The sequence below is a fragment of the Chlorocebus sabaeus genome, chromosome 22, assembly GCF_047675955.1.
Source record: "Chlorocebus sabaeus isolate Y175 chromosome 22, mChlSab1.0.hap1, whole genome shotgun sequence".
NCBI classification, from domain to species: Eukaryota; Metazoa; Chordata; class Mammalia; order Primates; family Cercopithecidae; genus Chlorocebus; species Chlorocebus sabaeus.
In genome coordinates, this window is record NC_132925.1 from 93,931,271 (window position 1) to 93,946,330 (window position 15,060).

Here is a 15,060-nt window from a genome sequence, read left to right on the forward strand (position 1 = left end):
GGGGCCTGTGGATGTGACTCCCTTTGCTGCAATCTAGTTTAGCTTCATTCCTTGGAGAAAAAGCCCTATCCTCTTGTTTTCTTTGCTGTGTTTCTTTCTTTGCAACTAGAATTCAGAGCTGGGTGACACTATAAAAGGTTGCTGGTCCCCTTCTCTAAGGGCTGTTTCTCTCTTGCATTCTCACCCTGCCAAAGGTGAGTTCTGGAAGACAGGGCAGTATAAGTACACCCTGAGGGAAGAGATGGGGGTTCTCTAGAGGCTGAGTGCCCTCTGTGGTGCCCAAGGAGGCTGAGCTCTGTTCCTGCGAGCCCCAGTGGTCAGACCTGCTCAGATCTCAGGATTTCTTCAGGACTCAACCTACCCCAGAATGGCGTGGAGTGCAGCACATTCAATTGTCACAGAGCCACCTTTCTGGTTCCAAGGCTGCGTCTTTCCACTGGACTAGTGAGCGGATTGTCAGTGTTTTGCTCCTGGGCATGCTTCCAGCTGCTTATCTGAAACCCTGCTCTGTGATGGCCTAATCCGTGGCTACACCCCTCACTCTTCATGGTCTAGGGGCCTTGGACAAGTTGTTCCTGGCTGTGTTCATGCGGATGCATTGCAGCAAGCTGCCAAGGCAGGTCTTTTGGCACTTTCAGCTTTAGCCTTTGCTGGGCTTTGCTCTTTCAACTATCATGATGTGGGCATCTGCACAGACGCTGCCACACTGTGGAAGCGCTGACTTTTTGACTTATACTTTGAAGAATTAATGCATGCCTCTTTGCTTTCACTTTGTCATGCCATTCAACTCACAATAAGGAAGAAATAACAGATAAATCCATTGGTGGACAGCCTTCTTCTCTTAATCACGAGACTATTTTCAGAATGTAATCTTTAAGGAAAAGGTTTGAGAGGAATTATGTCCAAGAAATTGTGAGACTGAGGTCTGTATTCTGGTGAGTTAATGGGGCTGCCTCCCAGCTTCTTACAAGACTCACATATAACTCAACATGATATATGAGCTTTTGCCTTTGAATTTATCAATCTCTTAAAGAGAATCCAGCTTTATTATTATTACTACATGATCAGATTTCTTCTGTACTTGCCTTGGGAATAATGGACAAAAAGAAATACTGTTAATTCATGAATAAAAACTTTGCAGAAAATGAGACAGTGTTTAATTTCCAAAAACTTCCCTCTCTATTCAGCAGACACCATCTACTGATGGTCACATATACTAGGGAACTTGAAAATTAGGAAATGCTGATATCTCACATTATGAATTTCGAAATCCTAGGAAGAAAAGCTTGGAATGCTTCTGAGTATAGCAAAGTTCCATTTAAGGGCAAGGTCCCCATTGTAGAATTATCAAAATATTACAAATTCTAAACTGAGACTTCATTCTCAAATGTGTTTTACTTGTTCTAAAACGATCTGTCCACAAATATAAAACTATAAGTAATAAATTGTTATTTTCCCACTATAGGAATCTGTAATGGGGAAATGCATTCTATGTAAAGAAATATTTTTTAAATGTTTAATAATAATAACAACAACAACAACAATAATAATAATAATAAAAGCATCCCCTTTGAGTTCTGGACCAAGTGCTATACCTGGCAACTGAAGAGCATTTCAGGAATAACTGTGGACTAGAAACTGCAATGCACAACCCTGATACCTGTAACAGAGAAAAGACCCAAGCTGACTTTGTTGCAGGGGCCAACAGGAGTGCTGAGTCTGCTCATTCCAATATATGATCAAGTCGGTTATCTCTGGTTCATTCCAATATACCAAGTGTCTAGCACAGTCTCTGGCACAGAAAAAAATTAATTTTACTTCAGTCCTCTACTTTTTAGGTTCCCCAAGTTGAAAACTACTATGGATTTGTAATCTTGTTCTCCTCCTTCCTTAGCCTCCCGTACATACTGGGAAAGTCATATTTCAAAAGCATATTGGGGTCTTTGGAAGAGGACAATGCTATCTTTCTACTTTTCATTGATTAACGCCTTATCTTGACTTGGAAAGCCAAAGTGTCTGGAGGCAGTTAGTAGTTGGTGGTGACAGTGTGATCAGTGCAGGTAATAAGAGTCCTAGGTTCAAATTTCCAAGGAATAAAATCTGCAAGGACCCTTTTTTCTCCACTAATCTATGAGGAAAGGGACTATGTGGATACTGGCCACGGTTGAAGCCCAGCAGCACATTCTAGGAGAATATTAAACATCTTCTGACTAAATTAATGCAAAAAATTAACCTGATATAAGTCCTGGAGATCTAGAACAGAGCCATCTAATAGCACTTTCTGCAATGATGGAAATAGTCTATAGCTATCTGTCCAGTGTGTGGCCACATATAGCTACTGAACACAACACTGTGGTTCGTGTGACTGAGAAACTGATCTTTTTAAAATTTTTATTTAATTGTAATTAGCTTAAATGGAAATGTAAACAGCCAACATGGCCAATGGCCCCCCTAGTGGATTGTACAGGTCCAGACGAACCTACTATTCAGCAGCTAATATTTCTAGCTCAGCTCTAGCCTTAGATAACTCACATTATGATGCAAGCCAGGGCGGCTGGCCTGTGGCAGCTTCACTCCCCTCTGCATGGGAGTGAAGGGTGCTGAAGGTGAGCTCTTCCTTTCCCAGTAGCACTCAAGCCAGGGCAGGCTTTAGCTATACTGGTTTTCTGGAATACCTGTAGATACTTTACATTCCTCATGTGTCGCAGTTAGCGATCAAAACCCTTAAAGGACAGGAATGAGGAGAAAGGAGTCATTTTTGCTAAATGCTGTTACCATGAATAGCCCCTGAAGGTCGGGGTGCCAGCTAGGAGGTAATTCTCAGAGAGTGAGAGAGAGAGGAGGGGGGGGCCGCACCCTGCAGCAGCAGCAGGAATGAGAGGGACAGCACAGACATGGCCAAGTGCCCCGCGGGAGCTGCCAAATGATGAGATGTTGCAGGAGGGAGAGAGCAAAACCAGTTGGAGGCTCTGGGAAGACTCGGGTATGTTTAATTGAGCAAGCACGTGGGAGAAGATATTGGTTTTGGCGGATAGTGGCGCATGCAGCACTGGATGCGATATGGCTGAGGTGTTGAAGTGAAGGTGTCTAGCAGGTCGTTAGATGTTCTCCACTGTAGCTCAGAGGGGAGGTCAAGAGTTCAGTGGTGTGGCTGCCAAGCTGTTGCAGAATGCAAGCTGTATTTATAAGGGAAATACGTGTCATCCTCAACTCCTGAGGTTTTGTGCTTGCAGCACCTGAGTCATGAGACCAGTCAGAGGATTTTTCATTTTTATTTGTCTCATCTATTAATGATAAAAATCATCCATTCTGCCCTCACACGCATTATCTCATTGAAAGATCTCATTGGAGTCCTTCATTCAACATGTATTTGTCAAGCTCCTACTATTTGCTGTCACTGTTCTCAGAGGTCGGATGTAGCAGTCAGCAAGACAGAGCACATTAAATAGCGGCAAATGCCATGCAGAGAATCAGAACAGAGAGAGGTGATGGAAGGAGTGGCCTGGGAGAGGGCCCTCATACTGGATGGTCTGGGAAAGGCCCACTACAAGTGACACTTAAGGGCTGAATGACAAGAAGTTCCCATCAATGTGAAGATTGGAGCAGCCATTATCAGCAGAGGAAGCAGCTGGCAGGAAGAACATATGCAAGGACAAGAAGGACCAACATGCAGGAGGACAGGGCGCAGTGAGGGCGGCCAGATCAGTTGGAGGGGCACGAGCATATCGGGCTTTGAGGCTGGAGGTTGGGTCAGTAGTTTTCACCTGATGCCAGGTGTCTGGAAAGCTACCAAAGGGACTTATATAGGTGATAACATGATCTGATTTCCTTTTTTTTTTTTTCTTTTTTTTTTGAGATAGAGTCTTGCTCTGTCGCCCAGACTGGAATGCAGTGGCATGATCTTGGCTCACTGCGACCTCTGCCTCCCGGGTTCAAGTGATTCTCCTGCCTCAGCCTCCTGAGTAGCTGGAATTACAGGCACCCACCACACACCCAGTTAATTTTTGTGTTTTTAGTAGAGATGGGGTTTCAGCACATGGGCCAGGCTGGTCTCGAACTCCTGACCTTGTGATCCACCCACCTCGGCCTCCCAAAGTGCTGGGATTACAGGCCTGAGCCACCGCACCTAGTGTGATTTCCATTTTTTTTTTTTTTTTTGAGATGGAGTCTCGCTCTGTCACTCAGGCTGGAGTGCAGTGACACGATGTCCACTCACTGCAAGCTCCGCCTCCCGGGTTCACGCCATTCTCCTGCCTCAGCCTCCCAAGTAGCTGGGACTACAGGTACCTGCCATCACGCCTGGCTAATTTTTTTTTTTTTTTTTTTTTTGTATCTTTAGTAGAGACGGGGTTTCGCTACGTTAGCCAGGATGATCTCCATCTCCAGACCTCATGATCGGCCCGCCTCGGCCTCCCAAAATGCTGGGATTACAGGCATGAGCCCGATTTCCATTTTTAACAGATCACTGACTGCTGCATGGGAAACAACAACAACAAAAAAAAAACAGCAAAACCTTTGGTTCTGCAGGCACCAGAACCAAACGTCTAGATGAGCGCCTTGCCTTGGCTAGGCTGGCCTAGGCCACCACAGGATCCACCCTCAGGTCTGCCTGTCACTGTCCCTTCTCTGGACCTCTGCCTGTAGGGAGGCATCATGGTGGATTCAAGGTGCTTACATCCATCCCTCTTGCCACCCCTGATGGAAGGACACACACACTAAATGTCACCCAGGGAATGTTTGCAGTGATGGTCATCATTATTCAGTGAGAAGTACTGATGGGTTTTTTTAAATACATATTTTTATCATTAATTCTAGTTAATAATGTTGGGGTTTTTTAATAGGCTTTATTTTTTAGAGCAGTTTTAGGTTCACAGCAAAATAGAGCAGAAGGTACAGAGAGTTCCTATATACCCGCTCCTGTAGCACATGTGCAACCTTCCCACTATCAACATCCTGCATCAGAGTGGCACATTTGTTAGAATAGTTCATCTACACCCATACATCACTATCACCCAAAGTCGTTTGCATTTGGGTTCACTCTTTGTATTGAACACTTTGTGGGTTTGGACAAATGTATGACATGTATCCACCATTAAAATATCAACAGAATAGTTTTGTTGCCCTAAGGATCCTCTGTACTCCACCTATTCGTCCCTCTCTTCCACCTTACTCCTGGCAACCACTGACCTTTTTACTGTTCCCAGTTTTTCCTTTCCAAAATGTCATATTAGTTGGAATCGGACAGTATATAGCCTCTTCAGATTGGCTTCTCTCACTTACTGATGTGGACTTAAGGTTCCTCTATGTCTTCTCATGGCTTACTAGCTCATTTCTTTTTAGTGTTGAGTAATATACTATTGTCTGGATGTGTCACAGTTTATTAATCCATTCACCTGCTGAAGGACATCTTGGTTCCTTCCAGGTTTGGGCAGTTATGAATAAAGCTGCCGTGAACATCTGTGTGCAGATCTTTGTGTGGCCATAAGTTTCAGCTCATTTGGGTACATACTGAGAAGCACGATTGCTAGATCATATGGTAAGAATATGTTTAGTTTTGGAAGAAGCTGCCAAACTGTCTTCCAAAGTGGCTGTACCATTTTGCATTCCCACCAGCAATAAGAGCTCCTGATGCTCCATATCATTGCCAGCATTTGGTGCTATATGTTCAGGGCCTGGGCTATTCTAATAGGTGTGTGGCTTTAATTCGAAGTTCCCTAATGACCTATGATGTCGAACGTATTTTCATATGCTTATTTCCCATCTGCACATCTTCTTCAGTGAAGTATCTCTTTAGGCCTTTTGCCCTTTTGTTAGTTGGGTTACTCATTTTCTTATTGTTGAGTTTTAAGTGTTCTTTGTATATTATGGATAAAATTCCTTTATCAGATGTGTCTTTTGCAAATACTTTCTCCCAGTCTGGGGCTTGTCTTCTCCTTCTCTTAACAGTGTCTTTCATAGAGGGGCTTTTTTTTCACGTGGGGGCCTTTTGTGACCCTAAAAATCAGAACTTTACATGTTTAATTTTTTAAATAAGAAACGTACATTTGAATCGGGCCCCATCCCCTAGTCGCGCCCTGCCTCACTTTGTCCATGGCGCCAACTCCTGCCCTCCCTGGCCCTATAGTATATTAACACTTGATCATTTTTTCAAAAGCTGAAAGTTCGGTGGCTAGTTTTTGAAAAGTCAGAAAATTTCCACAGCATCAAAATAGCTACATGAAAATAGCCTCAGTTTCTAAATGGCCACATCAAAACAATCACATCAAAAGGTCAGGCCCCTGCAATGGAAACCCACAGGAAAGCTTCAGGCCTCAGGCTGGTGCTGGCCATAGTTAGTAATAATGTTTTGTATATTCCAAAATTAGTGAAAGAATAGATTTTTAAACATTCTCACCACGAAAAAAAATAAGTGGGTGAGGTGAGGAATATATTAATTAGCTTCATTTAATCTTTTCACAATGTAGACACATCACATTGTACCCCATGAATGCAATTATCATTTGTCAGTTAAAAACTAATAAACAGGCTGGGCATGGTGGCTCATGTCTGTAATCCCAACACTCTGGGAGGCCGAAGTAGGTGGATCATTTGAGACCAAGAGTTTAAGACCAGCCTGGCCAACATAGTGAAACCCTGCCTCTACTAAAAATACAAAAATTAGCCAGGCATGGTGGCAGGTGTCTGTAATTCCAGCTTCTCAGGAGGCTGAGGCAGGAGAATCACTTGAACCTAGGAGGCAGAGATTGCAGTGCACCAAGATCGAGCCACTGCACTCCAGCCTGGGCGAAAAAGCTAGACTCTGTTTCAAAAACAAAACAAAACAAAACAAAACACTAATAAATAAAATAAATTATGCTTTTAAAAAAAGACCCCACCACAGGACTCAGATTACTCATGGAGTTTCATCTTAGAAATAACAGCCCAATTTTCAGTATTAACCATATTTGGAAAAAATTTGCAGAGAAAAAATGAAAACAATGCCTAGCAGCCCTCCCAAACAGAGTTCTGTGGGCAGGTATCCAGCAAAAGGAGGTGCTTTGTGGCAGGGCACAGTGGTTTATGCCTGTAAACCCAGCACTTTGGGGGTCCGAGGCAGGCGGATCACCTGAGGTCAGGAGTTCGAGACCAGTCTGACCAACATGGTGAAATCCCGTCTCTACTAAAAATACAAAAATTAGCCGGGCGTGGTGGTGTGCGCCTGTAGTCCCAGATACTCAGGAGGCTGAGACAGAAGAATTGCTTGAACCCGGGAGGCTGAGGTTGCAGTGAGCCCAGCTTGTGCTGTTGCAGTCCAGCCTGGGCAACAAGAGCGAAACTCCATCTCAAAAAAAAAAAAGGAGGTTCTTTGTAAAAAAGGCAAAGCAGCACTCACAGGTTCTGAGAAGCCCTACTGGAAAGAGGTCTATTCAGTATCTTTTAAACTTGGAGTTTTTCAATAGTTTCACGTATTTTATTCACTATATCTTGGGCTGCAGGAGTTGGGATCCCCTCCTACTTTTCTCTTCCTCTGATACGCATTGAGGAAGCCTTTTCTCGCCCTATATTTGAGATGACCTAAGGAAGAGACAGCTGTTGTCTCAGCTTCCATCCCTGCTGTCTTGTGTCCAGGAGGCTTTGAAGAGAGCCCGGAGGAAGGCTGGGGGAATAGTTACCCTTCCACTCTCCAGTCCTGCGACTACCCCAGCCAGGTCTAGCTTTCCTTTCCACCTCAAAGATTTAGCTCATTTCTCTTTTCATTTTAAGGTTTCTACCATCTACCAAATTTCTTGAACTTTTCCCCACCCTGCATCTCCAGGAATGGGCATGGATAAACTGAGCCAGGATGACAGGCTTTGGTGTCAAGACTGTGCTTTACTAGGTGACCCTGGGCAAGACACTTTCCGTATCTATAAAATAGAACGATACTACTCCCTTCAAGGGATTGCTGTGAGAGGAAAAAGAACTAATACAGGAAAGAGTCAAGCCAGCGCCTGGCACATGGCGATGCTCAGTGGAGGTATTTTCTACTGAAGTGTGTCAGGGTATCATGATTACCTCTGGGGTCTATCCAGCTCTACACTTGCTTGCAAGGTGGTCTGTGTCTCACAGCCTCAGATTTCTCTTTTGTAAAACAGGGACACTAATAACTATTTCCTAGGATTGCTGTTATCTGTGAGTTTGGCACTCACACGGTGCCAAAGCAACAACGCTCATCCTTTTGTTATTAAAAGAATTCATTTCTAAACACTACAGAGAAATCCAGTAAATGACCAACGCAAGAACATCATTCGAATCCAACCAAATGAAAGGTGTGTCTCACTAAATTACCCTGGATTCCTCCTTCTCACAACCCTCCTTCTTAAACATCCCAGAGCCTTTGAGCTGTCCTATGACCCTGAGCGTCAAGAGCCTCAGGCTTCACTTGACTGTGATTCCCACCCTCATCTGGGAAAAAGAAAGCAAGTGAATGGACTGAGCACCGAGTTTGTGCCAAGAGTTTTACAAACTCTGTCTTATTCAAATCTCATAATGAGTTATAAGAGACTTTGCATCCTTCTTAGAAAAGCAAGTTGAGTCTTTGAGCAGCTAACCAAACGTCCTAAGATCACACAGTAGTGGTAGCTGGGATTCAATTAATTTCAAAGGCCATAATTTTTTCCTCCCCTTCCTTTTACATAAGTCACATCCTCTAAAGAGACACTTTGTTCCACAAATTTAAAAATTTACATTAGGGCATTTCTTCACCCAGAGAACCAAAAGGTAAAAGAATAAAATGCCTTCTACTCTGTGTCAAACTTAAAACAACAAATAAAATTGGTACAATATTTCACAATTTACAAAATAATTTTCACGTTTGATCTTCATAACCACCATGTAGATGAATATTGTTTTTGCTTTTGTTTCTTTCTCCTTTTTTTTGTATGTTTTGTAGAGACAGAGTCTCACTATGTTGCCTAGGCTGGTCTTGAACTCCTGGGCTTAAGCATCCTCCTGTCTTGGCCTCCCAAGGTGCTAGGATTACAGACGTGTGCCACTGCACCTGGCCAGATATTACTTTTGTGTTTATGCTTTATAGACAATGAAATTGAAACTCAGAGAGATCAAGGGATTTGTCCAAGGTCATATAGCTAATAAGTGCTAGAGTCAGGATTTGAATCCAGAACTAATTCAAAATTCTGCTTTTCTTCCATTAACTCAGTTATTAGATACTCCCCCTGATACACAGCAACACACTAAGCATTTGCAAATGGTATGTTAATTCATTTATTCATTTACTCAAAACTGATTTTGCACCTGCTACAGTCAGACACTATTCTAAATACTAAGAATACAGTAATGAACCAAACAGACAAAGGGCATACCCTGATAGAGTTCATAGAGCTCACTTCAAAGGGAGAGAGAGAGAAAAAGTAAACAAATAAAGAAGCTAATGTTAGACAGTGATAAGGGCACTAAAGGAAATAAACAGGATGTATCAGTAAGCTATTGCTGCATAACAAATTGCTCCAAAATGTAGTGGCTTAAACAACAATTATTTATTTAGTTCATGATTCTACAAGTCGTACTTTAAGCTGGACTCAGTTGAGAAGTTATTCAGCTAACCTTAGCTGACCTCAATTGGGCCTACTAGCCCAGGTGTTTGTAGCCAGCTAGAAAGTTAACTAGGGGTTAGCTGTACAGGATGGTGTTAGCACTGGTCCACGTGCCTCCCATCCCCCAGATGGCTAGTCTGGGTTTGGACAGATGGTGATGATGATAAGGTTCCAGAGAGAGAAATACACAATGACTCTGAAGGTCTGGGCTCAGAACTGCCACACCATCACTTTGTTGCATACTATTGGTCAAAGCAAGTCACAAAGTCAGTGCAGATTCAAGGTGTGGGGAGATAGCCACCTCTCAATGGGAAGAACTACAAAGTCAATTTCAAAGGGTATGGATACAGGGAGACTATTAGTTGGAGACATCAATGAAATTAATGTACCTAACAGGGTGATGTGATAGAGGATGGCTGAGTGGTGGGAAGAGGAAGGAATAGAGCTACTTCAGATGGGAGAAGGCCTCTCTGATGAGGTGACATTTATTCTCAGAGCTGAAGTATGAGAAGGAAGAGCCATTCAAAACCATAGGAAAGAGCATCCCCTAAGAAGAAGTTATTCTAAAAGATACACTCCCCATAGCAAAATGTCCACATCCTTCACACAGACCTGTTGCATGATCATATATTAAATAAAGGACTTAGCAGCAGGTACACAGGAGAGAAACATAGTATAACATCAAAATGCTCATCCCTTTACCTCCCCACAACCCCAAATGATCACTGAAAGCATGCAGATTTTTTCAGTGGCTATCATTTTCATGAAATAGTTGTGGACCCTTAGAGAAATGTGTCTCCCAAAATAGAGATATAGGAAAGAGGGGGATGCATAGGAAGCAAAGCAAAGGGAATATTAATGAAGAATGAAGATGGAAGAGACTAATAACAAGAAAGAAAGTGGAGATGGTGAGACAGGCAGAAACATCTTCGACATGTAGTAAACTCTTAATAAGTACTTGTAGAATTCGTGAGTGGATGAGGCCCCCATATGTATATATATACATGTATGCATGCATATGCACATGTGATGGAGGAATAAACAAGATAAAGGGAAGCAGAGGGAGCCATCTCTACTGATGGTGGTAGGGAAGCAAACTGATTACAAAGGTTATATCAGATTAAAGCAATGAGTAACACTTCAACAGGTGGCACATAAGCCTGTGGGGGAAGATTATAGGAGGGAGGAGATGGTATCCTAGGAGGAGTGAACAGCTTGTGGAATGCTCAGAGGCAGGAAGAGGTTTTGTTTTGTTTTGGCTTGGTTTGGTTTAGTTTGGTGTGAATTTGTGGAAAGATGGAGGTCTTCCAGAGAAAAGAGGACTTCACAGATGAGCTGTTATGGTGAGCTTTATTGAGGAGAGAGGGGAAACAGGATTATTATGAGCAAGACATTGTAAGAAGAAAATAAAGACAATTAGAAACTCCAGGAAAAACAGAAGGCTGTATGAGAAATGAATTATAATAGTTCACTGCTTTACTATGCAGTGAACAATGTTACAGTCACTATACTGCAGCAGTGTTTATTAATATTAATAAAAAATACTAAATATAACTGTAATGTAAAGATGGGAAGGCAAGTAAGGCTGACGTAGAAATGAAATATTCTTAAATTATTACAGGAAATAAATGAAGAATGTCTAACATTGATTACCAAAACACACAGCTAAAAGAATTATTTAAAACCTCCCAGTAAAATGCATGGCCCATAGACCAACACTAGCATCACCTAGGAGCTCGTTAGAAATGCAGAATTTCAGGTCCTGCCCTAGGCCCACTGAATCAAATCTGCCATTAACAAATCCCCAGGGTTTGTGTACTCAGTAAAGTTTGAGAAGCTTGAAAAATTGGTTTGGGGAATAGGACTAGAAGTGGGGAAAGTAGAACAAGGAACAAGTTTGTCTTAAGTCTTATATATCTTTGTTTAGCCATGGTCGTGGTATTTATTAGTTTGATTTTACAAGTTAAGTTCCTTAATAATTTTAAAAATAAGTACCAGGGTAGAATATGCTCTTTTTCTCACTAATACTTAATCTTATCTTGGCCCTGGCCCTCAGTTTAGATTAGAGTACTCTTTCTAAGACATCACAGCCTTACTTCAGCCTCACTTGCCTTTAGAAGCACTTCAGGCAAACATTGCTCCTCATCTGCCATCTGAAAACTTTGTCATAAAAGCATTTCTCAATTCCTCTGATTATCTGCAATCCCCTCCCCCATCAGCCTGAGAAGAGACCACAGCCACAAACTATCTACAAAAGGTCACAGCATCTGTTGTCTCCCCAGTTAAAAGTTTCTCTAGCTAGTCATCTCTAGGCCGGTGGTTCTCAAAGTGTGTGCCCCAGACCAGCAGCATCAGTGTTACCTGGAAATTTGTTAGAGCTGGGAGGCGCCTCAGACCTATGAAGGAGAAACCCTACGGATGGGGCGCAGTAATCTGCACTTCAACAAGCCCTCCAGGAAGCCCTCATGCTCACCAACCCATCCCCTGTTCTATTCCTGGGCTGGTTTGTTGCAAATCTCACTGGGCTCATAAATTAGCATCTCCTCAGTGAGAGTTTCAGCTTACTAGCCACATTCACAAAGAGTGGAAACACAACCTACCCCACAGATGTTTTCTAAAATGTCTGGACCTCTCCCTTGCCAATCTTTTAAAACACTATTTAAACAGAAGCTTAAACGTGTGTGCCACACACCTCGAGTTCTCTGATTGACACCACAGCCCAGCTTTGGGGTTTATACTTGTATTTGCTCCATAACCTCCTCCGCATGCATCAGAACCAACTCCAGAGAGGACGGAGCTCCTTCCCCTTCCTTTCTGGCCCCTCTGCACCCCTCATTCTTACACCTAATTCTCTCAAGCTCCCAGACTTCAGCTTTCCCCCAAGAGATGCACTGTGGTGATAAATTCTACTGCGGTTGAGGGTGATTTGATGAGCCTAGGCCTGCCATTCCTTGCTGCCACCTGGCTGCTCCTCAGTCTTAGTCAGTACCAGTAAGCGATGAGCCCCTTAGATAACCCCAGGTGGGGGCCACAGGCTGACATCACTTCCTTACGTGGGCAACTGATAAACACCAGCCAAATCCCAAGCTCCTGCTGTAGAAAGGATTTCTACAGGAAATAGTTGACCCTGGGAAGCAAACAGAGCCCTCTGCAGAACATGGAATCCAGATTTCAGATGTTGGTTGCAAGTTGCTTTTCTTGTTATAAAGTGCCTAGTAGAACTGCCTTTCTTTTCTTTGTCTTTCATCTTTGCCTTTGCGATCTTTGGGGGCTTCACTCCATTTGCTAAAGGTGTGTGGGTGTTAGCGTCACTCTATGGAAAAAAAAACATGCACATACACACACCACAGCCTTTTTTTCTCTATTTCTATGCAAGCCATTGCTTTTATGACTTTCTGAAATAAAGAAAAATATCTAGTATGTAGCTACTTGCTTTTTGCAATTTCTCTTAGAAAAGAAGTTCTGCTCCTGCAAAAATAAAAATAAAAAGATAACCCACATTTTTCAAATGTGCAAAAGTTTTCTTCCCAGATGAGGGGAAAAACATATGAAAAGGTGCTCTAGCTAGCTAGTAGTAGGGAAATGCATGTTAAATAAAAACAATGTTTTCTCTTCAAATAGACAAATCATTATGAGTTTAATATCAAGGACTGGCGTTGGGAATCATGGCCTCTCACCTACTCCTGAGGGTGCAAAAATGGGTTCAGCCACACTGGAAAGAGATGATAGCAATACCTGCTAAGATACAAAGTTTGCATTCCTTGTAGCAAAGCAACTCCATTCTGGCATCCCCTCTGGAGAAATTCAATGCATTTCTTTAAGGAAGCATTGTAACAAAGATCATAGCTGCCTTGCTTATGTGGGTGAAGGTGAAATACTACCTACATGTTCATCAAGGAGACAGTGATCACATAAAGGATGGTACTTTCATTCTATGGAATACTATGCAGCCATTTAAAAGAATTAATGTGGATGTACATGCACTAACATGAAAAGATCCCCCAGGGCATGTTTCTGAACAAACAAAGCAATTTTTATAATAGATGGTACGTTCAATATGATGGCATTTCTGATAGAAACAAAGCACTCAAACATTATCCATTTGTCTAGGAACATACACGTGTTTTTAAGTGCAGAGAGAGCCTTTGGAAGGATTAATATCCAAATAGCCATGGTGCTTAGCTCCTGGAAGAAGTCAGTGGGTGGTGGAAGGTGGTGAAGGAGGCGTTTCATTTGTCTGTAATCATTGAATGCTTTACTATGAGAGTGTTTTCAAGAATAAATTGCTTAATTGTGTAATTAACAGTAAATATTTTAGGATTCCTATAAGTATTTCTATCTGTTGAATAACATTGGATAATCTGTCGCTTGCCTCAAATGTTAAGTAGACTTTGTATTTGTACAAATATACAATTACTTCTCTTTAGACGTTATTATAAAATCATCCCATTTGTCAAAACACTCATTATTCATCTGATCGTTAAGAAGAAAGATAGTTTCTCTGTGTTCAACCACAAACACACACGCACACATGTGCACACACACAGAGATGCCATAACTCACCCTGGGGACAGCAATTTCCACCCTATGCCACACTGTGCTACCACCTCAGGATGTCTGAACCACATGCAAGCAAGCCTTTCTGATTAGCTGATAACTTAGTTTCCAGGCTTCTGTGCCATCTGATTGTCAACTCATAATTCTAAAGCAGTGAAAACCAAGAGACACCTGACTTGGTGGTGATGCCTGGGTCTGTGGGTGTAGCCTGCCTGACAGACAGGCACCTGATTTCCTGACCCCAAACCACATAGCTTTCTGCATGCCCCCGTGAGCACCCTTGTAACATGCTACCCTGCCCCTCCTGCCAGGTTGAGCTTGAGAGCGAGCAGTGGAGAGACAGTGGGGCGCCTGGAAGGTTGCTGGTCTGCAGAAATCATTTCAAGAAACATCTTCATTACAACTTTCTAGTTTATACCCCTCGTTTAATGAGGCAGTGTTGTATGACAAAAAGACATGGAGAGTTGGAGGAAAATGCAAAAGCAGATGTCATGGGAACTCGAGTACTTTTGTTGACATAACCACTCTCTCTCCCTCCATGGGCAGACCCACTGGAGGAACCAGATTGCAATCCTGAGGGAAATAGTTTTAAACCAGAGGATTGATGATGACATCATCTTTCATCTTGGGTGTCATCTTGGATGTCCCAGATTTGGCGGTGACCTCTTCTCTCTGGACCAGACATACCTGAATTTCTTTTTATTTCAATTAGATGGGGATTTCATGGCTCAAAAAAGACAGAGATGAATCATTCCCTACAAAGGCCATGCCCAGTCATCTCCAGGCATTACCCACACTGCTTCCAGGCACCTTCCACAAAGGAGGGGCACATCAATGAAACAAGCGAGTGTAGGATTAGAGTTGGCTGCATTCCCTTAAAAGTTAGAAGTGAACCAGAGGAAGTATGCTCCTTCTTATAGCTGTGTCCCAT

At 42.6% G+C, this 15,060-nt stretch overlaps 1 pseudogene; it reads left to right on the forward strand.

Annotated features, from left to right (window-relative positions):
* Window positions 1–241: 241 nt before the first annotated feature.
* On the forward strand, window positions 242–741 carry LOC103227524 (succinate dehydrogenase [ubiquinone] cytochrome b small subunit, mitochondrial pseudogene; annotated as a pseudogene).
* The last annotated feature ends 14,319 nt before the right edge of the window (window positions 742–15,060 follow it).